This window comes from Lissotriton vulgaris, chromosome 11, assembly GCF_964263255.1.
Source record: "Lissotriton vulgaris chromosome 11, aLisVul1.2, whole genome shotgun sequence".
NCBI lineage: Eukaryota > Metazoa > Chordata > Amphibia > Caudata > Salamandridae > Lissotriton > Lissotriton vulgaris.
The window spans coordinates 930,606,663-930,632,303 of record NC_141699.1 but is presented as its reverse complement, the minus strand read 5'-3'; positions in this window follow the sequence as shown (position 1 = coordinate 930,632,303).

The window sequence follows — 25,641 nt, the reverse complement described above, 5'->3', positions numbered from 1 at the left end:
AAGCATTTATGGAACCAGCGGCATTCTAGTGTAAAATAGGTGTGCTGAAAGAACCATTAGACAGTAACAGATATAAAAGATTATAAGCACTAATAAAGCAAAAGGATGGTATATTTCTACCATTGTGCTAAAACAATGAATACACGCAAGTATATAAAATACATGACAGCAATAAGTGTATGCTCCTATAATGCAAGTGTATCTAGCATGTATGTGGGTGTAGTGCCAAGAATCTGTCTAGGATAAAATCAACCCCATTACCTGAAGTGAGAGACTGTGGGACCCCATCTTGGTCTCGATATGGACACCCCGCAAGGGATGTCAGACCACTGCGAGCTGGAGTGTCTGTGTGCAGGAGCCTCAGCATTTTGCGTCAGTATGTCGGCATGGAAGTCCTTTTCTCCTCTAACTATCTCAGCAAGATATGGTTTAAATATACCCAAAGTGGTACCCCCTGGTGATATACCTTGCCATGTCATGTCGGAATAGGATGACGGAAGGAATGACCGTTATATATAGTTTTTATGTAGAAGATGGTAGGCCTGCTGTGATTCCAAGAATCCTCATGCATAATGAATGAGGCTTAAGCTTTTTGGAGAAAACACCATGTCATCTTTGGACATTACCACAACTAGCTAAAGGTCAGTACTGAGACACCTTATGTGTGTAATGGTAGGGGAGAATATAGGTGAATGGTTAGGTGCCTCCCCACCGGACCCACCCACCATGGGAGCAGAGCGGGTGCAATGCAGAGTCTCCCTAGTAGAAGTGTCTATCACTCCGGGGAAGAAGTTTCTTTGGCCACCTCAGCCACCGCCGTCTCACGCTCCCGAGAGATGACAGAGGCATCCGGTTTAAGGCGGTGAGATGGGGACCGTTTATAATGCACAGTTTGCCAGCCCCCTGGAGGACCCTTGCGAGCTTCTGAATACTGGTGCAGTATCGACTTGGTCCAGACCTAGGAGGTCACATGTGTCCTTGAGTGATCTCAGCTGCTGTAGTCGCCCATCCCACTTGAATATTATCCGAAATGGATGCCCCCACGAATATGGGACCTCCTTCTGCCGTAGATAGTCTGTCACAGGTTTGAATTCCTTCCGTTTACGGAGAATGATGGAAGAGAGATCGGGAGCAGGGCAAGTGTAGTAGGCTATCCCCCCTCCAATCGGGGGAGCAGTGAGGATGGCGCCTCCCTAGATCGACAGTCACTGCCGAGGTTGATATTTCAGGGCTCTGGAGAGGTAGCCCCAGCCCCCCACAGGATGGATCAGTCTCCCTCGCAATGCAGTGTCGGCCCCCACAGCCAGATTTCGCCGGGGGCTCGATCGTGCCCCTGAGTTTTCTCCCACACCCCCCTCCGCTCTCCTCACCTGTGTGGGCACGGCGCGCCCAGGTATCACGGCTCTCCTGGTCCCCCCAGCTCCGGGAACGCGGCCCACCAGGCTACTCCACCATCCGTCTTGCCCAGCGCAGTCCGGAATGTGTGGGTTCTCCAGGGGCCTTGGAGGAGCAATGACATGGGCTCCACCGTCACCCGGCTCCTATCAGATGTCCGGGGCTGTCCCTATCTGCCGGGGTGTGCAGGGAGTAGGCCCGAAGCCGGGGCCTCAATTTTCGCGACCGCCGTCTTCCAGGCCCTGGCCGGGCTGTCCGCTTCGAGGATGCTGCACGCTCCGATAGGCGAGCTGGCAGGGGGGTGCACTCCAAACCACCCCGTCGGCAGAATCGCTTGGTCCACGCCGTGCCACTCTGTTAAGCTTGCGTGGGAGGTCACCCGCGGACAGCCAGCAGGCCCGGAGCCGGGGCCTCTAGTTTCGCGGTGGCCGACCGGTGGTGTCCTGCTTCTCTGGCAAGTCGGCAGTGGGGCGGGTGCCCCCCCAAGATCCACACGTCCAGCGTCGGCGGTGGAGTCAGTGATGGCGCCGCTGTATGCACGGAGCTGTCCGGACCCAGGACAGACCCACAGCTCACCGGGTAGCCGCCCAGGACTTGTGCACCACTTGCTCACCACTCGGTGCGGTCGCCGCCACAGAGCGCCGAGCACCAGTCTCCGTCCCGGCTCCGCTGTAGCGATGTTTGGGGGGTATCGGCTGCACTTCAAGGTCTCCGTAGTCAGGCCACTGCCCCCCTATGTTGCGCTATGATTCCGGGAGACTTTAGAGCAATAATCACGGTGTATCGGCGGGATCGGGCAGGGAGCTCCGGATACCTGCGACCGATCACGCCGCCATCCTGGCCCGCCCCACATATTGATTTTTTAAATAACAATAAAGTTTAACATAGTAAATGTTAATTATTTTAATATATGAATGTACTTTTTGTAAAATAAATTCCAATAATATTTAATACTATATATAAATACATATATACTTATAGAAACACACAAACATATATATATGTGTTTGTGTATGTATTATTATATATATGGACTATATATAAATATATATATATATATATATATGCATGTATAAATATGCATATATATATTTTAATATATATCCATAGCATGACAAATGTAAATAATTCATTAACAAAAAATATGTTTATTAAGATACGCAAATACCTCTCCATCTTCAATGGAGACACACACTCCTGTGCAACAAAACAATAAGTCACAAACTCAATTTACATTTTTAATCCAGTGCAATCACAAACCATGAAACCACCAAACGTGTTTCGGCATCTCACACATATGAACCCATGATTAAGGCTTCATAAATGTTGTGTAATGAAACATGCAAAATGCTGATTTGCATTACTCTGCCTTAGGGAGTTGTTTCCATGGGCATTGCGTGGGTGGCCCCACGCAACATCCATGAATTTTTGACGCATTCCCAATTTTACCAGAAGTGGTAGACCTGGGAATTTGCTAAAACCCTACTCCTCCCAAATGAGGCTTAACAATGAGAAATATGTTTTCTTCTCTTCATTTGTTCCTTTTTCTATGTGTGCTACATTCTGCAGCACATATAGGAAGAGGAAAAAGCGTGAGGGGATCGATTTTGTGCAGGAATGTGGCACTTCCTGCACAAAAACAATCATCCTTACAACACTGGCACCCTTGCATCATGGTGATTTAAATATGGCGCACTCCTGCCCTTTCCCTGTCATGCAGTCTAGTGAAGCAATGTGACTTGCTGCATTGCATGGTGTGACTTGGCCATAAATATGGCCCTCAGTACATATATATGCTTCCATGCCATTACATCTTGCACAATAATAACTCCAGGAATAATTTTCGGATATTAATCTCAGAGTAATCAAGGTTGTGGCTTATATTTTAATCATTTTATCTCTACATCATTTTTTTACATGGCCTTAGATTTTTTTATTAACTTTTATGTTTTAAACTGCCCTTGTGAGTGTTTTTTAATTTGAAGGGCTGTTGTTTTAATATTCATTTTTGAAATATGTAAACTACATATTAAACTACAATTATTATCTTTACAAATGATTGTATGGGGCGAACCCCAGTGCAATCCTCAATTCATTTAATTACTCTGACATTTTTTTGTTTCGATAATTTAAGTAAGTTAATTAACATTGACATACCGTCATAGTCCCAATTGTTTTTTTCTATTGCCATCATTTGGCCAATTTCATTGTGCTCCTTTCTGTACTCAAAACTTACTTGTCTCTTCCCCAATGTTGTCTGAAGTTTCAATCAAACTGGGATGGGTCCCAAAAGGTGCAAATATTGCAACATCTGTCTATTTTTACAAGCACTTCCTTTACCAGGAAGCACCTAGCTGATTTTTGTGTCAGAAAAACCCCAATAATCTGCTTCTTCCCACCTTGGATCTGGCGGAAACATGCTGTAATACTGGATTAACCCATGTTCTAAGATGCTAAATTAATACCCAAGCATTAACACTGCGCTTCATAAATACTCCACTCCAAAGTATTGATATTTATCTGGTGAAATGTTACTGCATGAAAATTCATTGAAACTCAATGAGCCTCTTATTCTTTTGAAAAGTTCTTTCACAGATTATTTTATACTAAATAGTTCTGTAACCTTGATTGCTATGAGAATATATTTTCTCAATTTTTTTACATTTAGTTGTTCTTTTTCTCTTCTTTATTAAAACGTGGTTTGGATCTTTAGGTTCTATATCTCAAAACCTTTTTATTGTTTGGGGTCTTGCACTTGGCCAATCTACCTCATTGTTAGGTAACCAAACACCTTAGAAGAAAGACTAGTTTGTTTTTGTGGGTCTCTTTGATACAGTATTAGGGATAAAATATTAAAAGAAAGATGAATATGTGTGCTATTATATTGCATTAGGCTATTTTTAAATTGATGAATCATAAAAAGGGACCATTTTTGGTGTTGTGAAGGAGAAATCAAACTCTTTGGTTTTAAGTTGTGGCTGTCTAAAATATTTGAATTCCACTGTTTACTTGTAAATTATGTTTACATCTTATGCCTTCCGAAAATAAAACACTAGTCTTGGGTACTATCACTGTCTGTCCCTGTCATTTTGTTGTGATCACAATATTTTCTTTTAATAATAAAACATTTTGTAAACAGTTCTCACAGGTGTTTATTTGCATTGCTTTGTTATAAATTGTGGCAACAGTAAGGGCATACTTTATTGAAGCTTGCATGGATCTATCTGCTTCAGTACGATCATTTTTCATCGTTTAGGTCTGCAGAAAAATATGATGTTATTTAGCTTACTGATACTTGCTGAGGATATCAAAAGCAAATAAATAAGAAGAGGATAATAGTATGTACAGTAGGTGGCAAAAGGCATCTCTTTTACATTACATATGTAAACCATGTCATTTGAAGCTTACAGATAGGAGTAGATGAAAAAAATAAGAGCACATTTTACACGATGGCCCTTTTCATACAACAGGCACACCCGGCCTCCAACTGCTTCTCTCCACAACAGTGCATTCAGATTGAACACCTGCTGTGTTTTGATTATTAGTCGTTACTTAATGTGAAAAAAACGGTCTCTCCTTTTAACTTTGAGCCATAACAGCTCTGAAGTGTATTGGAGGAGTTCAACCCTTTAAAAAAAAAACTCGAATTTTGTATTGAACATTAACTGTTCAAGGACGGAGGAATAAAAGCACAAAAAGCAATCTAGAGGCCAAACGAGAGTCTGATTTTGATGGAGACTGTAAGGTCTGTATGTTTTATTTTACGGTTTTTCAAATGCATTTGGTGGGCTTTTGAACTGAGTTAACTAAGAGACAGATTGCAAACAATACGTGCAAATTGCTAACCAACTTTTCGATGGGAATACATCAGGGGAGAAGGCAGTGGTTCCTTAGGAACACTTATTCTTCCATCGAGGCCACATAAAAGGATTCATCAAAGGAAACTTTACAAAACATTTGCCAAATTCTTTTTGATGCGTTAAATGTGCAATGGTGAGTGACAACAATTCTGGTCACAAACAATTAATACATACCTGTTGGAGATGGCTGAACTGATTTCGATTAACAATGAGTTCCTCTATGGGAAGAACTGGTATAGACAGCGATGCAGGACTTCTACGGGTTCTTGATTAGTGCCTTCGTATGCCTACCTCTTCATAGGGCAGCATGAGGGTAGTCATGTCCGGGGCCCTGACATTTCTTCTTGGATTGATAATATTTTTTTCTGGGTCACTTTACTGATGACACATTTACGATTTGGGCAGGCTCAGTTGAACAACTGATACAATTCACGGCATACCTCAACAAGAAATGTTGTAATAAAAATGAACATTGCACTACGATTTTGAGAGAATATGTTTTATGGATGTAGAGATCTATAAAAAAAGGATATAAGATTTAGAGCAAACTTCACAGGACGGAAACATCTTGCAATGCATTATTACAAGCCAGCATGCTCACCCCAGGACAAAGGTGAAACCCATTCCATATGGAGAGATGGTTATGGTCATGAGAAATGGTTGTGAGAGAGATTTCTTCTGGATACTCTCAGAGGCATATGGGAATAATTCAGGATAAGAGGTTATGATGAATTTGTGATTAAGAGGCCCCCCAAAGAGCTGTATCCCTTAAAAGAGAGGATACATGATAGACTGTAATGCATGAAACAAATATTGTGAGGATTATAACATTGAAAGATAGAATTTTTAATGGGTATTGGGAAATGTTGACCAGTGATTGTAGCATGGCCAGATTTGGTAACTAAAATCCCAAGTATGAAGTTTAGATGGAAACTAACATTATGCAACAGCTTGAGTCCAAGTTTCTTCAAAATAAAGACCCAGTGAATTGGCTTACACAGTAAAACAAGAGATACTTCAAATGTGGTGATTGCAATGTGTGTTGATACACTGACAATAAGAAACTTAAGGGCCTATTACGATTGCGGATTTCCCGCATCCTCCGGGCCGGCGGAAGCCACCGCCGGCCCGGATGATGGGGGAAAACCGCCGTGGATGCTTGAAAGACCCATCTCCAAATTAGGATGGCTGGTGGGTCTTGGAATCTGTCCGCCACTTTTCCGCCGCGGTCGCCTTACGACCGCGGCGGAAAAGCATTAACATGGCTGGCGGTGTCTATCAGACACCATCAGCCATATTATGATGGAGTAGAAAGTATGCTTTTCCACGGCGTTTTTTCCGCTGTGGAAATGTATACAGACCTTCACTTCGGAGGCCCGTTGCGGGCCCCCTGGGTGAAGGGGGGTGGGGGGTGCACATGGGGGGTACTTATGGTACCCCCCTGCATTTGCGTGAACAAAGCGGCAGGCACCGCGCGGGGCCTGCCACTTTGTGCACGCAAATGCGGTGCATGCATTTTTAACATTGCGGCGGGTGCAGCTTGAAGCTGCACCCGCCGCAATGTTAAGAATAGAGGATGTGACTGCCACCCTGGCGGTCACATCCTAATCTGCACGGAGGGACCGTCGCTGCCCCTGCGGACGGTCCCTCCTACTCTATGGTGGTGGACGGACTCGGGTCCGTCCGCCATCATAATCGCCCCTTAGTTTTCAGTATAACACTAACTACACTTACTGGATACATTATATATTTCAAGTTCTACCAAATATGCTGTATATACAATTGTTTGCAAATGTGGACTTGTATATATCGGTAGCACTATCAGACCTTTAGGAGAACGCATACAGGAAGATCTCAGACAAATATGAGAGATATTTGTTAGCTTTTCATTGTCTTAGTTGCTTTGTAAATCCGCAGGATGCTATTAATTTCATGGTGCTCAGCACATTCCTGTAGCTCCAACACATGGAAATAGGGAATTAATTCATGAAGAACTGAGTCGATGTGGAATTTAAGAATGGGGCTGTTGACAAAGGTCTCAACATTGATCAGGAATTACTTTTTGAGTAATTGATGTTTATGAATATTTTCTATTTTTGCCTTATTTATACATATGGTTAAAATATTGCTACTGCAGAGATTAATTATTTCATGATTTGGGAAAATTGTTTAATAGATGTACACATACTTGGTCATGATTAGACTATATATCAATGGATTAGGTTTTTCTGTTTGGCAATACAGGATTACAATGGGAAGAAACTAATGTAGAACCACACAGGAGAAGTAGTATTAGAGTGTGTTTAAAAACATTACAATTTGGCTTCTTTGGAATATGCCAACTACCACTCCAATTTACCATTTTTAATGTATACCCATTTATAATCACAGTGTGTCAACATACTTTTTTTATCGTTTTCAATGTTTGTTTTTTGATTACTGATAGGTATATTTTTCTACATAAGTATGTATGATTATGAAATGGTTATTTAAGCTTCTCCTCATATCTTTTCAAAGATAATAGGAATATTCAGGTTCAATACCATAGATTTCATCTGTTGGAACTGACAGGGACCTTTTTGCACTTGAGGCCAAAACTATGGCCTTTGGGGGGGTTTTGTCTAAAAATGTTGTCTTTATCTGTCCATTAGTGAGCTAGAGGTTTCTAATGTTGCCTGAAGGCAAGGTTTGATAATCCTCTGACAGTGTATTGACTATTTTGTAATGGCAGCTCAATCTCCTGTGCTTGAATGGTGACTGTGTGTAACACTTGCCACTGAAGGATGGCACCTGCACAGGATGTATTATACTTTTAGATTGAGATGTGGTAACTGGTAACTAGTGCAGTTCGTTCAGGTTACTGGTGTGTGATGTTAAGGTGTAACAGCCACTGTATAGTGGATTGACCATTTAAAAAATTACAGTCTGATTTTACATGTTGGAATAAGGACTTCTCTTTCATGTTTAAACTTGCCACCTTTAAGATGGTGCCTGTGTAGACTGCAATATAAATTCAGATCGAAATGTGGTAACTGTTGGGGACCACAGTTCAAGTGAACAATGGAAATCGTTGATATCATATATTTTTTATATATGCAATTTAAGATACTCTGGACTTTTACACTAGAACCCCCTGTCTCTGATTACAGAATCTGTTTAGTACTTGGGCTTGTGCCGTAGCCTATATACAAAAGAATTGACTAATGGCGATATATCTGAGAATAACTCTGAGGACTTTTGTAAGTTTCAATTTTATTGTATATCACTCTGTAACAAATACTTTTAAGTATCTGATTAGTGCATTAGGTATTTATTCTCTTTCACTTGATTACAGTGTATTCCGAAGCTGGAGATACATTTTTATATTATATTGAGATTATATCTCTATTATTTTGGACATTCTTCACCTTGAAGGTGGGGTGTAAGGACTTTCCTAAGCCTCTGTGTTTTTTCAGAATGGATGGGGAACACGGTTTGATGGTTTTGTACAGGAGTGACTAGGAGCACACACTGGTGAGGCTTTAGGGTAATGACTGAATGTGGTTACAAACACACACCAACTTTAGATTATTTTTACTACTTTTGAGTTCATATTGTCCATTTATTTTTTGTTGTTGTTAGCATGTGTATGGGAGATTCATTTATGTGGTTCTGTATGCATCAAAACTGTGGATATATAGGACACAAGGAAGGCTACATTTTCAGAAGAAGAAAAGAAAAAGAAAGGAAAGAAAACACAAGAATTGGAATTTGGATAAAACCGAATAAGACTATTCGAATGTTCTTGTGAGTGCTTACCAGGCCTTATGTGATGGAAAATTATGTGGCAATTTTTGACTCATATATGTGTATACAGGCGGCACCCAAATGCAGTGCAAATTAATTAAACATCGCCAAAGTAAGCAATTCTTTGGCAACATCCAACTATGAAGTGAAATATTTCACAGCCAGAGGACACTTTCCAGAGGCAGCCCCCGACACAGATTGAATCAGGTCACGTGGATGCCCTGATGTAAAGGTAAACGATTCACAATTCACAGTCGGTACCCACATGTGGAGTGAAACAATTCACAAATGTATAAGCATAAAATTTATAGGCAGCACACAGGTGTGCTGTTCAACAATTCAGATTCTGAATAAATTGACCCAAATGCAGAGTGAAACAGTGCAATTGCTTGAAATTGTGAACAGAACAAATTGTACTCTTTCATCCAAATATGCAAAGAAATTGATAAATATAGTGACACAGAAGTTACATGTTAATGAATGGTGCAGTAAACTTTCCTCTTAGATAACAACTATCCACTGATTCTGTTTTAGACAGCTCAACCTACCCTCCAGTGGACAACTTGTACAGACTCAGTCAGAACAGAGTAATCCTCATCTCACAACAAATATAAAAGACATTAACATTTAGACAGCAGGACTAGTTGCTGTGTCAATCAAGCATCGCATCACTGTAGGATTTTGCTTTAGACACCAGAGATGTCCCATGGATTACATAGATTGTAAATTGTTTACCCTTTCAGACTGGAAGAGCAAGCCCTCCAACGACAAAGGGGGCACAGGTGTAGGTCAAATATAGCGTGTCAGTCTATCAGACTGCACAACATTTGCAGTTTTTGGCCTCAGTTGTCAAAACAATTCATCACATGGTGTGAAACATGCACGCACTGGCTTCAGACAGAAGAGCTGCCCTGTAGGCTGTGTTGATCTGATGCTTTCCCAATGGTAGAATTGGTTCTGTTCTGTTCAATGACTAGTTTATTGATTGCGTTGCAGAACATTTCACTGAGAGTCAGCAATTGAACTCATGATCTAAATCCCAGCCCATGACTGCCTATTCGTACCACTCCCAGCTCTGCCTGTTCCCTTATGAGTATTCCATTATGGATATCATTAACCAACGTTAATTAGGTCTTTTTTATTACTTTTATGAATTTCAGCTGGGCAGTAAATGTCTTCCTTCACAGTGAATCAACACAACGGGCCCCTTTATATCATTTTTGTGGCGAAACACTGAGGGGCAGATTTACAAGAAACTGACGCATCTGTAAAGATGCGTCAGTTTCCCTGCGCCACTATGGATGCTCCGTATTTACAACATGGCGCACCATAGCTCAAGGATTGACAGATGCGTCAGAAATTGTGAAGCACCTGTTGGCACAAAAGTCGCGCATTGCTAGAGTATTGTCGCAAGCACGGCGCAACTCCAGCAATGCATGTTGAGGCCTATTCTCACTACACTGAATCACTCCTTATGCCTCCTTCAAGCAGTCTTAAGGTTTTGAAGATGTGGCATCCTAGAAGTGGCGCAACAAAATCTTGTATATTTTACTGCTTCACTTTTACAAGGATTTCCTGTGTGGGAACGCCAACCCTGCATACATTATACACAGGTATAATGTGACGCAGGGTTTTACAACGTGACGGATGTCCCTGGATGGGTCACGTTGTAAATTGGCATATTACTTACATCTCCGCTGCATCACAAAAGTGATGCAACAGCGGACCAAAAGTGTCGCAAGGGGTTTGAAAATCTGCCCCTGATAGTTTAGGCCAGGCTGGAGTCAGATGCGTGGATCTGGCTAAGATCGAAGTCCTCTTGGAATCTTAAGCCCAAACTGAGCTGAGCTTTAAGCATGGGCGTAAAATCCGTTCCGCTCGCGGATTTTGCGGATTTTCTGTAAATTTGCAATCTGCGAACTCTCGCGAATTTGCCGAAAATCCTCAAATTCGCATGCGGCGGGTCTTTTTGCTTGGTGATACAATATTGCGGCACGCGGCGTTCACTTACCGTCATTCAGCGTTTGCCGAGTTGTTTTTCTCGATATTTTGCGAGTGCTGCGCCATTTTGGATCTTGCTGCGGGATCCCGCGGGAGTTTGGCGACCGCGATTACGTATTCACGGCTTACCACCTTGCACAGCGAGAGTTTGGCAACGCGAGTTCGCGGGAGTTCGCAATTGCGAACACATAGATGCGGCGGGAAGCAACAATCTTGCACTCGCGAAATGACAAAATTTGCAATTCTGCACAAGAAATCCACCAGCAAGCAGCATAAACCTTCTGAAAATGATGGTTTTTATCAGAATAACTCCTCAGGTTTTGCAAGGAGTCCATTTTTGGGGGGGGGGAGGAAGGAAGTGCCCCACAGTTTCACACTTCCTGTTCCTGTCCAGCAGGCTCCTCCCAGTGCTTTCTTCATGTGCGGGTCACTTTCATTTGGATTCTTGACCTGGAAGGATTACTTTTTGTGGATGCTGCTGGATACTTGGATTTGAGGCCTTTTTGACTTTCTTTGGATCACTTTTGGATTAGAAATCAACTTTGTTTGGGGCATTACAGTTGCTGTTCTGCAGAAAAACGAGTTTTGCAAAACTCAAAGCACTCAGCAGGTGCAAACATTCAAACTCATCATTAGTAACCATTCCCTGTAGTGCTTCCCTAGGGGCCCCTCCAGAGTTCAGTTGCCTACTTGCAACTATTCTATGACCCTGCTCTGACCCTCACAGCAGGCTCATAGAATAGCTACAAGTAGGCCACAAAGGTCCTGGGAAAAAAAGTTGCACTGTAACAGAAAGAAAATTACAGATAAGGAAGCAGGTGCCAGACTGGAAGTTTAAATTCAGTGACACATTAATAAATCAACCCCAAATTAATTCATGTCAGTTGAAGCAGGGCAGGTGTGCTTGCTTTTCTCCCCCATAATCTACAGTGATGAACCAGAGGGTGGCAGTGATGTACCAGAGAGTGGCATGGGTGAACCAGAGGGTGGCAGTGGTGAAACAGAGGGTGCTGTGAACCTGTGATGATGAACCAGACGTAGAAACAACATAGTCGCGACTGTTGCGAGCCGACAAGTAAGTTCGCAATTGCGAACTGGTACAAAACCCTCGCGAATTGGCAGAAACCCTTGCGAACACAAAAAAACAAAAAATCCGCAAATTTGCGAGAGTTCGCGGATTTTGCGGATTGCGAATTCGCGAATACGCAAATTTGCGAACGCCAGATTCGCAAAATTCACCCATGCTTACTGAGCTTTCTCTGGAGGCAATGTGGCCTAGTGCTAAACGTGCTGGCTGTGCAACATGTGGAACCCGGATGGAATCCCAGCCTCATCGCAGTACGCTGTGAATTCTGGCAGATCACCTTGTGCTGAAAAAAAGACATATGTATTGTATACTCTGGGGATTATTTACAAGTCCCTTGCGCCACAAATGTGTCATTTTTTTCCATATTAAAAGTGACGCGCTGGCGGTGCAAGGGGCATGAAAATAAGGTCCTCTGTGTGTTGTTAAATGCTCTGATGTAGGTTGGCATAGTTCACCTGTGTAAATCTGCCAAAAGTAAAGGCTAGATTCTGCATGCTATCCAGGCTCTGATTTGATGCACAAAGCATTACCTTTTGATAGCAGAAATATATGCCTGTCTGGCGGCTGCAATGCACAGCAAGAAACTTGAAAATTTGGGAGCTTGACCAAATTGTGTGATCCCTGGCAAATACTTTGTTTTCCCAAGTATCTTTTTTCTTCATTATCATATACGAGAGCCTCTTCAAATATTTGAGTGCAGGATCTGTGCTGCACTAAAACCTTTTTTGTGTGTTTGATTTATTACACTGAAACTTTGCTCCACCTATTATAGGAACCAAGGACACATTCAGGGAGTGCATGACAACTGAATTGCTTCAGAGTTAACTAAGGAGATGTCATCAAAGCGGTGGCCAGTGGCAGGAAAGTGTCTAAATAACTTCCTGTCATGGCAGAGTTAAAATCATATTTTAATAAGATGAAATACTGCTATGCAGGAAATAGAGGTTTTGAATTATGATGCAGTTTCAGCATATTTTTACATGATGTTTGTCGCATGATTTGAATGTCGGATATTTTCAAGGGATTGGCTCGTGCAGCCAGAGCCGACCCTTACTAAGGCTTTTTCTCGGTTCTACCTTTAATTTTGCTAACCGCCCACGCCAGTTTCTGCACCCAAAAGTGTCCTTTACATCTATCTTTCTTTTATCCTCGTGGTACTAATAAAATGGCAAAAATACACAGAATGGGAAAAAAAATTCTATCAGCACAAACCTAGGGGCTTATTTATGAGAAAGTAGCACAGTTTGGTGCTCCAAGCTATTTGGCTGCAGCGTGCTGCGTTACTTTCAGAGCACACGGATGTGTCATATTTACAACAATATGACGCTTCCCTGTGCTCTCCCCTGCACTAGCGCACAATTGGCTGCCATGCACCATGCAGGCACCCTTGTACCTTGGTGCAAGGGTGCCTGAGTTGCAGGGATGAATGTTTTTGTACAGGAAGGAACACCTTCCTGCACAAAACAATCACAAGAGGTGTTTTCCTCTCTCTATACTTGCTGTAGAATCCAGAATACAGCATGCATGGAAAAAGGAGAAAACGAGGATTGTTGTGAGTCCTTACGCCTCCCTTGGGGAGGCGTAGGATTCTGCTACATTACAATGTTTATGAAACCTTGTAAATCTGGGGATGCGGCAGAATCCATGGGTGCGGCAGAATCCATGCCACACCCCTTCCTCACAAAGTGCTGTGTGAAATGGAGACATATTTACAAGGACACAGACAGCCACGCAGGGTGACTTTACGTGTCCTTTTAAATATGGAACACCGAATTGCGCTGCCAGTGCGTCACAAAAAGTGACGCACCGGTGTTGCAAGGGGCTTGTAAATATGCCTCTATGTGCATTGCCCGGGCCTGATAAAAGTATTATTATGCATCACTATCTATAGACATCTACAACATTTCAACTCTATGAGATTGCTCTATACTCCTCAAGAAGCACTTTTAACTAAGGGCACATTATTCTTGTGTCCGACGTAGGTGGATACACCAGCTCATAAAAGACAAGAATTGCGATTTTGACGTACTATCCTCCAATTTGTGTCACATTTCTTTGAGAGGCATGACTACGGAGAGGGATAGAACCCTTTGAGGTGTACATTACACTTGCCTCTGTCTTGCAGGAAACAATGTGTACCTTAAAACCCTTCAATTACTTTATGAGACCCCTTGCCTTGATAAAGTCAGTTATGATTTATGCCTTATGACATTTGAATTTTGTTGAGCTGTTATGAGATTCGATTTTAATATGTGTTTGGAAAATAATATAGCTTTGCAATGCAAAACTGATTTCTATGAGCATAATTGTTAGTTTTCCTTATTTGGTATTAAATAACTGAGGATCTTGGTGAGTTGCTGTAGTATCTTGTGTGTCTCTGGTCCTTATCTGTCTGAGCAGCAGTCTGGCGTGCTGAGTGATGTAATTGAATGTTGGTGTGTGGAGTGGAGTGGAAGCTAGGAGATGTTGAAAGATGAAGGGAGGATGGAGAGCTAACAGGATCTTTTTTTGTGCTGTTGCTTTAACCCAAAGGGGCTACCGTGAAATAAAAAATATACCTTCTACCTAAATGGCTTCAGCCTCTTTTATGAAGTCCCTGCCTTTCAATTACAACATTTTGGTGGTAAGTTGTTAAGGACCTGCATGAAAATGCAGCAAAACTCCAGTGGCAGTTGGAAGCCTTTTTTGGCAGTAGAGGAGGACTACTGTGAGAAGAAAACCCCTCGAATCCAGCTTCAAGTTCTGTCAACACTATCTGCTGAGCAGGAGTAGCCCAGTGAGAAGGGTGGTCAAGTACAAACTGCCATTTGTAGGATGTTACAAAATTAAGGGTCTCTAGCCAGTAGTCATGAACTACTGTAGCTCTTCAGCTACCTCTGAGTAGCTCACCTGTGTGTAGCCCAGCTTATTAAACCAGAAAGCTTTGCTTGGTTGAATTATTTTACAAATAAAAAAATGAAATTATACAACACTAATAATATTAGTAGCTCTTAATGCGTTTCATTGAACATAAGTAGCTCTCAGTATAAAATAAGTTGGAGACCCCTATTAGATATTCTGTCCCAGTGTATAGTCCTAAGCTTAAGGACGTTGGCATGGTAGGTTCAGGAACAGTTTGGTGGGTGGTTCTCAACTATTGAAATGTGCCATATACATCTAATTGGCAATGCATGAGCCAAGTTAGTAAGTTTTCATATAAGCTGATTTATCTAGCTGGTGCTGTTGAGACAGTGGAAAGAGGCAGGAATTCTCCATTACAATGAGCAAGATTCTGAAATGTCCCATGGAGCTTCAGGCAGTAATACATTCAACAACAACATTAAAAAAAGCTTTGGTGATTGCACAATATAAATTTGCAGTTAAGGTTACTGTGTCACAGGCTAGTCCAGGCATTTGGAGGAGAAGGCAGGCTGCATACTTTATGCCGCCCACCACAGAGTATTAGAGAAGAGATGGCACAGCTCCAGTTAGCGTGTTTTTCAAGACAGTGGACGGCGATCTTGTGATAATTCATTGAGCCAGAATATAATAAATTTCTTCTCTGACATGAGACAGTTGGTGCCACAAGAACAGGGTGTGGTGTTTGGAGGCATATCTGCCTAGCTTACCCGTGAGTGCGTGTCACTAATATCTTGAATTCTAGACCTGGGTGTCAGAGGTGAGGTGCTGGCTATGCAAACTTGGAGATCATGGGATAGTAAGCTTATGTTTGATTGGGACAAGTCTAGAGACATTGAAGAAAGTCATCCTCAGGCCTCCTGAAGTTGAAATATCTGGAGATAGAAATGACACTATTGTTTGAGATTATATCGTGCCCTGAAGTCAAGGGGAGTTGAAACATCACCTTCCTTGCATTTGTCCAATTGCAATGTTAAAATATGACATTCAATAATTAATCAGCAGGCTTATTAGGCATTCATGGACTATGTATTATTATATTGGATTCTGTTAAGAATTGTGCCTTGTTTCCCTCTAACTGTGAGGTTTCTTAGGTTCAGGAACAGTTTGGTGGGTGGTTCTCGAGTTTTGAAATGTGCCATATACATCTAATTGGCAATGCATGAGCCAAGTTAGTAAGTTTCCCTGTAAGCTGATTTATGGCCCTTGGGAATTGCAGTTTCTTTTAATGGTTGTGGTGTCCTGAATGCTCAATCCTGCAAGATAGATAGAGAAGCTTACATTATTCATCTGCAGGTTGTTTTGGGAGAACTGTTACACATTTACATTTGACTCCATACATAGTCTAGTTAGCAGTTTGACAAACAAGGTGTGGTACCCATCTGAAGAGTGCTGTGTAGATACGTGCTAGTCAAGCATGTCCTAGTGTCGCAGATATGGGAAAGAGTAGTGCGCCATTGAAAGAGACACAAGGATAGTACACTTTCTGTCTGTGGTGAAGACTGGGAAAAGAGCAGTACCCTGATACCAGAGATACTATGTGGGGTGTATCCAGTGATATGTTCATTTAGGGATGAGTAGTACTTCATAGAGTAAAAATATGGGGAATTGAAGTACCTTGTTTTGAAAAGTTGCATGGGGAGTACACCATGGTATGCAATGTGGATGAGGAAACTTACCATTTTGCAAGAAGTTGCAAGGTGAAGTATCCTATGAAGTGAAAATCTAGGAAAAGGTACTACTCCAAGGTGTTGTAGATGAGAGCTAAAGTTTTTGCCTTGAGTTTTCTTGGACCAGTTATCTTTCTGCATAAATGGGAAGATTTTAGAGATGTATGATACTGGAGGAAGAGTGTTTGTGATAGTTTTGTGAAGCTTGTTATTCTTTCAAATGTGGTAGAGCCTATCAGTGTTGTACTTGAATGGTGGTGTCTGATGTAGATCTAGTGTGTTGTAGGTGAGTACTTTACTTGATGACATGGTTTGCTATCAAAGTTTGTATTGCTGGACGCTATGGAGATTGATTGTAGTGTTGTGTCAATGCTTTTTCATGATGCACCTATTGGAGGTTCTCATCATTGTGTTTAGAAGACATCTTGCGGTTTTCAGAGTGCATGGTACTGGGATCAGATTCAGTCCTTGATTCGGCAGGGCACCTGGGCATGTTGGTTTGGCTAGATAGTTTGACTGCGTGAGAGGGATTTAGAGTGCTTGGCTGCACTTTTGTGTATGACTGTGTGGAATGGTCTGTTCTTCTTTTGGGGATGTTTGTGTTTCTTGTTGAAGATGGAAAAGGTGTGAGAGTTTATTGTGCTGTGTAGTTTAATAAAGTGAAGGGAATGACTAGTGACATTCTTTGTGAATGTAGTTTTGATGACAGGTTTTGTGTTGAAGTGTAGTCAAGGGAATTTTAAATTGAGGTAATATATATTGGTAAACTGTCCATTTTTTTGTTTCTTGAATGTGTAGATGTAGGGATGATGGAAAGACCCTTTTTTGAAGGAATCTGTTGGGTTCTGGGCCTTGGTAGTTATATGTCTTACCATCCATGATGTGGATCCCTGGGGTAGGACCAAGACTAATTTGCATATTGGTAAATTTAATCTGAGGTAGCATGGTAAGCAAAATAACAATGGGTTGGAATGTTACCATAAGCAATTGATAGTGGTTATATTCATTTCAAGCATTCCTCCCATCACTTTTTGTGTAACAACCTAAGTGGTACAGATCATATCCAGATGTGGGTTCCTTGCTCACTGTGCCACTGGAATCAAACTAGATCCGACTGAAGATGCCCAATGAGCCCGATACTGATTTTAGGTTGCTTTTGTTCAAGTTCACAGAGGACCTGGCTTGGCAATTCGGGCAGAACTTTTCCTACTGGAGCAGGACTAAGAATGATTTGCATATGGCTGGGTTTAATCTGAGGGGTCTTGGTGGGCAAACAAACAATGGATTGGGATGCTACCTCAGTGATTTCAAGATGTTACACTTATTGCAAACATTCCTCCCATCACCTTTTGTGTTTTGATTCACAGCATCCATGACAACATGCCATGTGTGCATAAATATTGTATGGACTCATAGTGAGTATGCAAACATGTGGTGGTAGGGTCTCATGTCCAGTGAGGCCATGACTGCGGCACTGTTGTATAATTGTATTCAAAACCTAATCTTGTTTCTTGGTTGACTTAAGGTGTGAAGATCCTCCTTTCTCAATCTGTCACACAGTTTATGTGACTGATATTTGCTGTCTTTGTCTGCGTGAGTATTGGAAAATGTAACCAGTTATTAGGTGTGTAAGTTAGACATGTTGGAGATCGATTGATTCTGCATTATTGTCATTGCAGTTTATATGCAAGGAACAGCTGTTCTATGTTTTGTTGTTTGCAGGAAAATGAAGTGTGTACTGTCTGTGTGCCCATTCTCTGTATGTCATAGCTGCTGTTTGTAATGCTGAAAGTAAATGATGTAATAGAATGTTGGTGTTTGGTGTGGAGAAGGTGCTAGAGGATATGGGCAATTGGAGGAAGGATGGAGCCCAAACAGCATATTGCTGTTGTTGCTGTAACTTAAAGAGTTAACGTGAAATCGAGAACTTACTTCCTACCAGTATGACATTAGATTCTTTTAGGAAAAACCATCTCTTCAACCACAACATTTGCCAGAAAATACACTTCTTGAATCTACATAGGATTTGTTTCCATACTATAAATTCCTGTAATGATCTGCAATTGTAACGTTCCTGTGATGTCTCTTTCTGTGATTTCTTCAAATTCATGGCAATATGGAGTTGGCTCCTGCAATATAATAAGGCAGGCAAAATACTGTGTTGCTTTAGTATTTAAACAAACTGTATAACATCTTTGGGTGAACAAATATTTGAATAAAGGCTACTGTACCTTTGTCTGAAGAATAAAGTCCCTTGATTCTGTACAGTTATGTTGCCTGGGCAATGCTATTTATAGAATTCGTTCTATGTTGCATCAAGCTACAGTTTTGTTTTTAAAGGTAATATGGGAAACTGTTTTCACTACCACTGAAAAAAGTGATGACTGCTGCTAAAGGAAACTAAGCAAAAGAGCATATCCCTACAAATATGTGACACAGACCAAAGACTGTCTGCGTATTTTGTGTCATTTTGGGATTTCTTATTATGCTTTTGTAGGACCTGGCACTTTCAGCAGGGTAACCGCATATTTTTACCTTCCTCTTCCTTCCTTTGCGGAATTCATTATTCTACGTTTTTAGGACTCTGTACACTTTTTCCTATCTAACCAGTGATAACACGCATGTGCTCCCTCCCTAAAACGTTGTAAAATTGGCGTACACCTGATTGTACATTTAATTTACTTGTAAGTCCTTTGAAAATGCCACTAGATGTACCCCAGGCCTGCCAATTAAATGGTACTAGTGGACTGCAGCACTAAATGTGCTGGCCACTAAAACAGCCATTTATAGGGGTAGGCGGAGATCATGCAGTTCCACTCCATGCAGAATTCAGCAGAGTTCCACGTGCAGACAAAGTCAGTCACCTCACCAGGGGCCTCATTTATGAAAAGTGACGCATCGCTGCGTGAAAACAGCGATGCGTCCCTTTTCACTGCGCACTCCTTGCGACGCCAATGATGCATCATATTTAATGTATGCCGCATCATGTCGCAAGGACTTACAGATACGTCAGTATTTCTGACGTATCTGTAAGCGCAAAAGTGACGCATTGCTGGAGTGTATTACAAAAAACAATTTGATGGACAGAATGTAGATCAATGTCTTACATTCACCCCAGTACAAGGATCTGGGCCTAAATCCATCGTTTTTTGCACTCCACACCACCCTGGGTCAGATAATGGCTTTATGCAAATCAGCTCTGACCCTGTGCCCCATGGGAACAGTCCAGTCCGAACTACAACAGCCATATCTTTCCCAGACCGGAATCAAGCATCCGAGGACCGGACCGGTTTCGAGGTAACACCTCTCATCAGCCCGGCTAGCTTGACTCCAGTGGTGTGGAGGCTCTGGGACCCACGTCTGAGCTACCCCAGTACACTCAGGGAGAAAATTACAAAAAACAATTTGATGGACAGAATGTAGATCAATGTCTTACATTCACCCCAGTACAAGGATCTGGGCCTAAATCCATCGTTTTTTGCACTCCACACCAAAAAAACGATGGATTTGGGCCCAGATCTTTGGACTGGGGTGAATGTGTGACATTGATCCACATTCGGTCCATCACCTGTTTTGTTTGCAAATACCGCCATAAGTGCGCTGGGGATGCTCAGACGTGGGTCCCAGGCACTCCACACCACTGGAGTCAAGCTAGCCGGGCTGATGAGAGGTGTTACCTCGAAACCGGTCCGGTCCTCGGATGCTTGATTCCGTTCTGGGAAGGACATGGCTTTTGTAGTTCGGACTGGACTGTTCCCATGGGGCACAGGGTCAGAGCTGATTTGCATATCGCCATTGTCTAACCCAGGGTGGTGTGGAGTGCAAAAAAACGATGGATTTGGGCCCAGATCTTTGGACTGGGGTGAATGTGTGACATTGATCCACATTCGGTCCATCACCTGTTTTGTTTGCAAATACCGCCATAAGTGCGCTGGGGATGCTCAGACGTGGGTCCCAGGCACTCCACACCACTGGAGTCAAGCTAGCCGGGCTGATGAGAGGTGTTACCTCGAAACCGGTCCAGTCCTCGGATGATTGATTCCGTTCTGGGAAGGACATGGCTTTTGTAGTTCGGACTGGACTGTTCCCATGGAGCACAGGGTCAGAGCTGATTTGCATATCGCCATTGTCTAACCCAGGGTGGTGTGGAGTGCAAAAAAACGATGGATTTGGGCCCAGATCTTTGGACTGGGGTGAATGTGTGACATTGATCCACATTCGGTCCATCACCTGTTTTGTTTGCAAATACCGCCATAAGTGCGCTGGGGATGCTCAGACGTGGGTCCCAGGCAATCCACACCACTGGAGTCAAGCTAGCCGGGCTGATGAGAGGTGTTACCTCGAAACCGGTCCGGTCCTCGGATGCTTGATTCCGTTCTGGGAAGGACATGGCTTTTGTAGTTCGGACTGGACTGTTCCCATGGGGCACAGGGTCAGAGCTGATTTGCATATCGCCATTGTCTAACCCAGGGTGGTGTGGAGTGCAAAAAAACGATGGATTTGGGCCCAGATCTTTGGACTGGGGTGAATGTGTGACATTGATCCACATTCGGTCCATCACCTGTTTTGTTTGCAAATACCGCCATAAGTGCGCTGGGGATGCTCAGACGTGGGTCCCAGGCACTCCACACCACTGGAGTCAAGCTAGCCGGGCTGATGAGAGGTGTTACCTCGAAACCGGTCCGGTCCTCGGATGCTTGATTCCGTTCTGGGAAGGACATGGCTTTTGTAGTTCGGACTGGACTGTTCCCATGGGGCACAGGGTCAGAGCTGATTTGCATATCGCCATTGTCTAACCCAGGGTGGTGTGGAGTGCAAAAAAACGATGAATTTGGGCCCAGATCTTTGGACTGAGGTGAATGTGTGACATTGATCCACATTCGGTCCATCACCTGTTTTGTTTGCAAATACCGCCATAAGTGCGCTGGGGATGCTCAGACGTGGGTCCCAGGCACTCCACACCACTGGAGTCAAGCTAGCCGGGCTGATGAGAGGTGTTACCTCGAAACCGGTCCGGTCCTCGGATGCTTGATTCCGTTCTGGGAAGGACATGGCTTTTGTAGTTCGGACTGGACTGTTCCCATGGGGCACAGGGTCAGAGCTGATTTGCATATCGCCATTGTCTAACCCAGGGTGGTGTGGAGTGCAAAAAAACGATGGATTTGGGCCCAGATCTTTGGACTGTGGTGAATGTGTGACATTGATCCACATTCGGTCCATCACCTGTTTTGTTTGCAAATACCGCCATAAGTGCGCTGGGGATGCTCAGACGTGGGTCCCAGGCACTCCACACCACTGGAGTCAAGCTAGCCGGGCAGATTGAGAGGTGTTACCTAGAAAGCGGTCCGGTCCTCGGATGCTTGATTCCGTTCTGGGAAGGACATGGCTTTTGTAGTTCGGACTGGACTGTTCCCATGGGGCACAGGGTCAGAGCTGATTTGTATATCGCCATTGTCTAACCCAGGGTGGTGTGGAGTGCAAAAAAACGATGGATTTGGGCCCAGATCTTTGGACTGGGGTGAATGTGTGACATTGATCCACATTCGGTCCATCACCTGTTTTGTTTGCAAATACCGCCATAAGTGCGCTGGGGATGCTCAGACGTGGGTCCCAGGCACTCCACACCACTGGAGTCAAGCTAGCCGGGCTGATGAGAGGTGTTACCTCGAAACCGGTCCGGTCCTCGGATGCTTGATTCCGTTCTGGGAAGGACATGGCTTTTGTAGTTCGGACTGGACTGTTCCCATGGGGCACAGGGTCAGAGCTGATTTGCATATCGCCATTGTCTAACCCAGGGTGGTGTGGAGTGCAAAAAAACGATGGATTTGGGCCCAGATCTTTGGACTGGGGTGAATGTGTGACATTGATCCACATTCGGTCCATCACCTGTTTTGTTTGCATTGCTGGAGTGTGTCACAAAAGTGACGCAACTCCAGCAATGTGTCCTTTCACATGGGGAAAGCCCCATGTGAAAGGGCTTGTGTCAGTCTTACGCCTGCTGTGAGACAGGCGCAAGATTTTGACGCAACAGCATCCTAAAAGTGACGCAGTGAAATCTCATAGATTTCACTGCGTCACTATTACGAGGCTTTTTGCGGGGGAACGCCCCCTCTGCATACATTATACCTGACGCAGGTATAATGTGGCGCAGGGGTTTAAAAAGTGACGCATCTACCTAGATGCGTCACTTTTTAAATATGGCGCAACAAGGCGCATATTTTACGCCGCTGGTGCGTCACTTTTTGTGACGCACCAGCGGCGCAAAAGTGACGCAAGTCCTCATAAATAAGGGACCAGCAGTTTACAGTCTTTTCCATTGGATAGCTGACACTTATCAACACACGCGCACAATTCAGAATCCGTTGCGCTTCTGAAATAATATACTCCGTGATGGTGCATGTCATCGAGGCATTGTCCCTGCGCAGCAATAGTGCAGAAGGGCTGTGAGAGAGTGACAGGGCGTAAAGTGCTCTCTGTACTCATGAGCAAATGATGAGAGAAAGGGTGGCCCCTTGGCTACAGAGTGCCTGTAGATAGAACGGAACATGCCTCTTCAAATGTTTTTCATTCCCTGGTCTACACAAGAACCTCAAAGAAAAATGGCTTTGCAGAAATAAGCCTCTATTTTATAAACCACAGCATGACAACCTCTTGTACGGATCCTATTAGCAGACTACTGGTACTTAAAGCCATTGCTAAAAATGGCACCTAATTATTATTTTTTGGGTGCCGTCCCTGCAAATCACTATTCCTTGTCATGAAGTCGATAAACCCACCCACATTCCGCAACAAAAGCCTGCAATAGGCTGATGCAACACATACCGAGTGATGCTGTACTCACTGCTCAGGCTCCCTTCTGCTCCACTAATGAGGCCTGTCAACACACTCAAAACAAGTGCCTTCCTTATTCAAGACCACCCCATATTTCTCATATTTTCAGACTGGCTTCAGGTGATGTAAGTAAACCAGAACTTTCCACGTTTGTTATTCATAATCCATTACCCTGTGCAGTCAGACAGAACATGTCTCCCATATAAAGCAACCTCAGTGCCCGTGTCTCCGCCAGCTTCACTTCCACAGCAGATCTCCTTCCATAACACCAACAAATGTGGCCCCTCATACTTGCTCCCCCTTGGTGCCCTCCAAAATTAGCCCGCATTGGGTTTATGCGGGGCTTGTGGGGCACAGAAGTCTCGCACTGCCTAGCAGATCTGCAGCATTTTCTGCCACCGCCAAATTAACTGGTGATTGATAAAACCAAAATCACAGCGCAGTCATGAGACCCCTTCCTTACTGCACACTACTGACTGCACAAGGGATGGGCCACATCATGGCTGCTGTTTTTCTAGGATCAGGCATATCAAGCCAGTGTGCCAGTAAAACTTTGCTAAACGTTATGCTCCAAGCGGAGTCCTGAGCGACAAATTCTCAGTGAACTCTGCCTGAAGAGCGGAGTTCACTGTCCACCCCTATTTAAGAGCATGTCTCAGGTTTGCCACTGCAACCTGTAATGAATGTTTTAAAATGTCATTTAACCTGGCAGATTGAACCTTGTTGCACCCCTAAACCTTCCTTTTTAATACTTTTAAGTCACTCCTAATGTAGACCCTAAAGGATCACAAGCAAGGGTAAATGATATTTAAATAGTAGGAAATATGTGTTTAAGTTGTATATGTCTTCACAGTGAAAAACTCCTCAGGTCGGTTTTCACATTTCAAAGATCTGTCTCTCCCATAGGCTAACACTGAGTTACCTTGTTTCAATTTATTTAGATACCGAGCAGATAGAGAAATTATGTTTATACTCAAACAAATTGTGAAGAAATATGTTTACACTCAAACAAATTATAATTTAAACTTCTCTTTAATGGTGAAGTTGGAATTTAATTTACAATAGTGAAAAAAATTCCCTTTTTTAGAAAGTTGGCATGATCTTGTCCCAAACAACTGTGCCTTTCTGCCGGGATCCTGGGTCACATGGCTGTGAATGGTATTGCTGGTGGTGTTTGGGTATTACTTACATTCAGTGAGATAAAGGGGGCTTAAGTGTACACAAAATGGACCATCTTGAGCGGATGGCTGGAGATGGACTATCCCCAGCATTACTTAAACTTTAAAGAGCTTTGCCTACACCAAACACAAATGAACCTGATACCTTGACTGTTTGGAGCCCGAAGTAGGCGATGGGGCAGAAGTGAGCAGAACTTGTTTTTGGGGAAAGGGCAAACAAATCACCCACACAAAGTCTGGCACCAGGTATACAAATGGAACCTTCAAAATCACTCACAAGAACACTGCTGTACCTTTAGAAGATTCAGAAGAAGGCTTTCCCTGTTACCAGAAAAACTGTCCTGCACATGAAGGCACTGCCTTGCTTTCTGAAGAACGAAGATCGAACCTCCTTGTCTTGATCCCAGACAACCCAGAGTTACTCCAAGAGTCAGTTGGTTGGCCTCCTGAGTGAGCTATAGGGACACAATAAGCTTCCAGAAGCGTCCCTGAAATTGCCCAGCTCCAACTGGAACATACTGGACTTGCTGGAGCCCTGCTGTTGGCCTCTGCCAGAGTGAGTGCTTATTCCCAAGAGGTGCTTCCCAGGTTCTGGACCTTTAGCTCCTCTACAAGATAAAGGTGAAACTCATGAAATTTGGGCTCCTCATGGCCACAAATAGGCCCGTTCGCGATGATTGCCAATGCAAGACCTTCACTACGGACTAAACCAACAACAGCTGTTATAGACCATCAATGCGAAGCTTCAGCGATGACCAGCTCTTCACGCTACAGCTACAACTATCCCTGACACTCAACCTTCTCTTCGCACCAAAAGCCTCCTCTGCGCTAGTCTCATCGATAGTACTCCAGTACATGAGTAGTTCCACATACAATTTGATGAGGAGTCGCCCTATCCCATAGGAAAAGTGCAAATTGGAGGGCAGCTTGCCAGA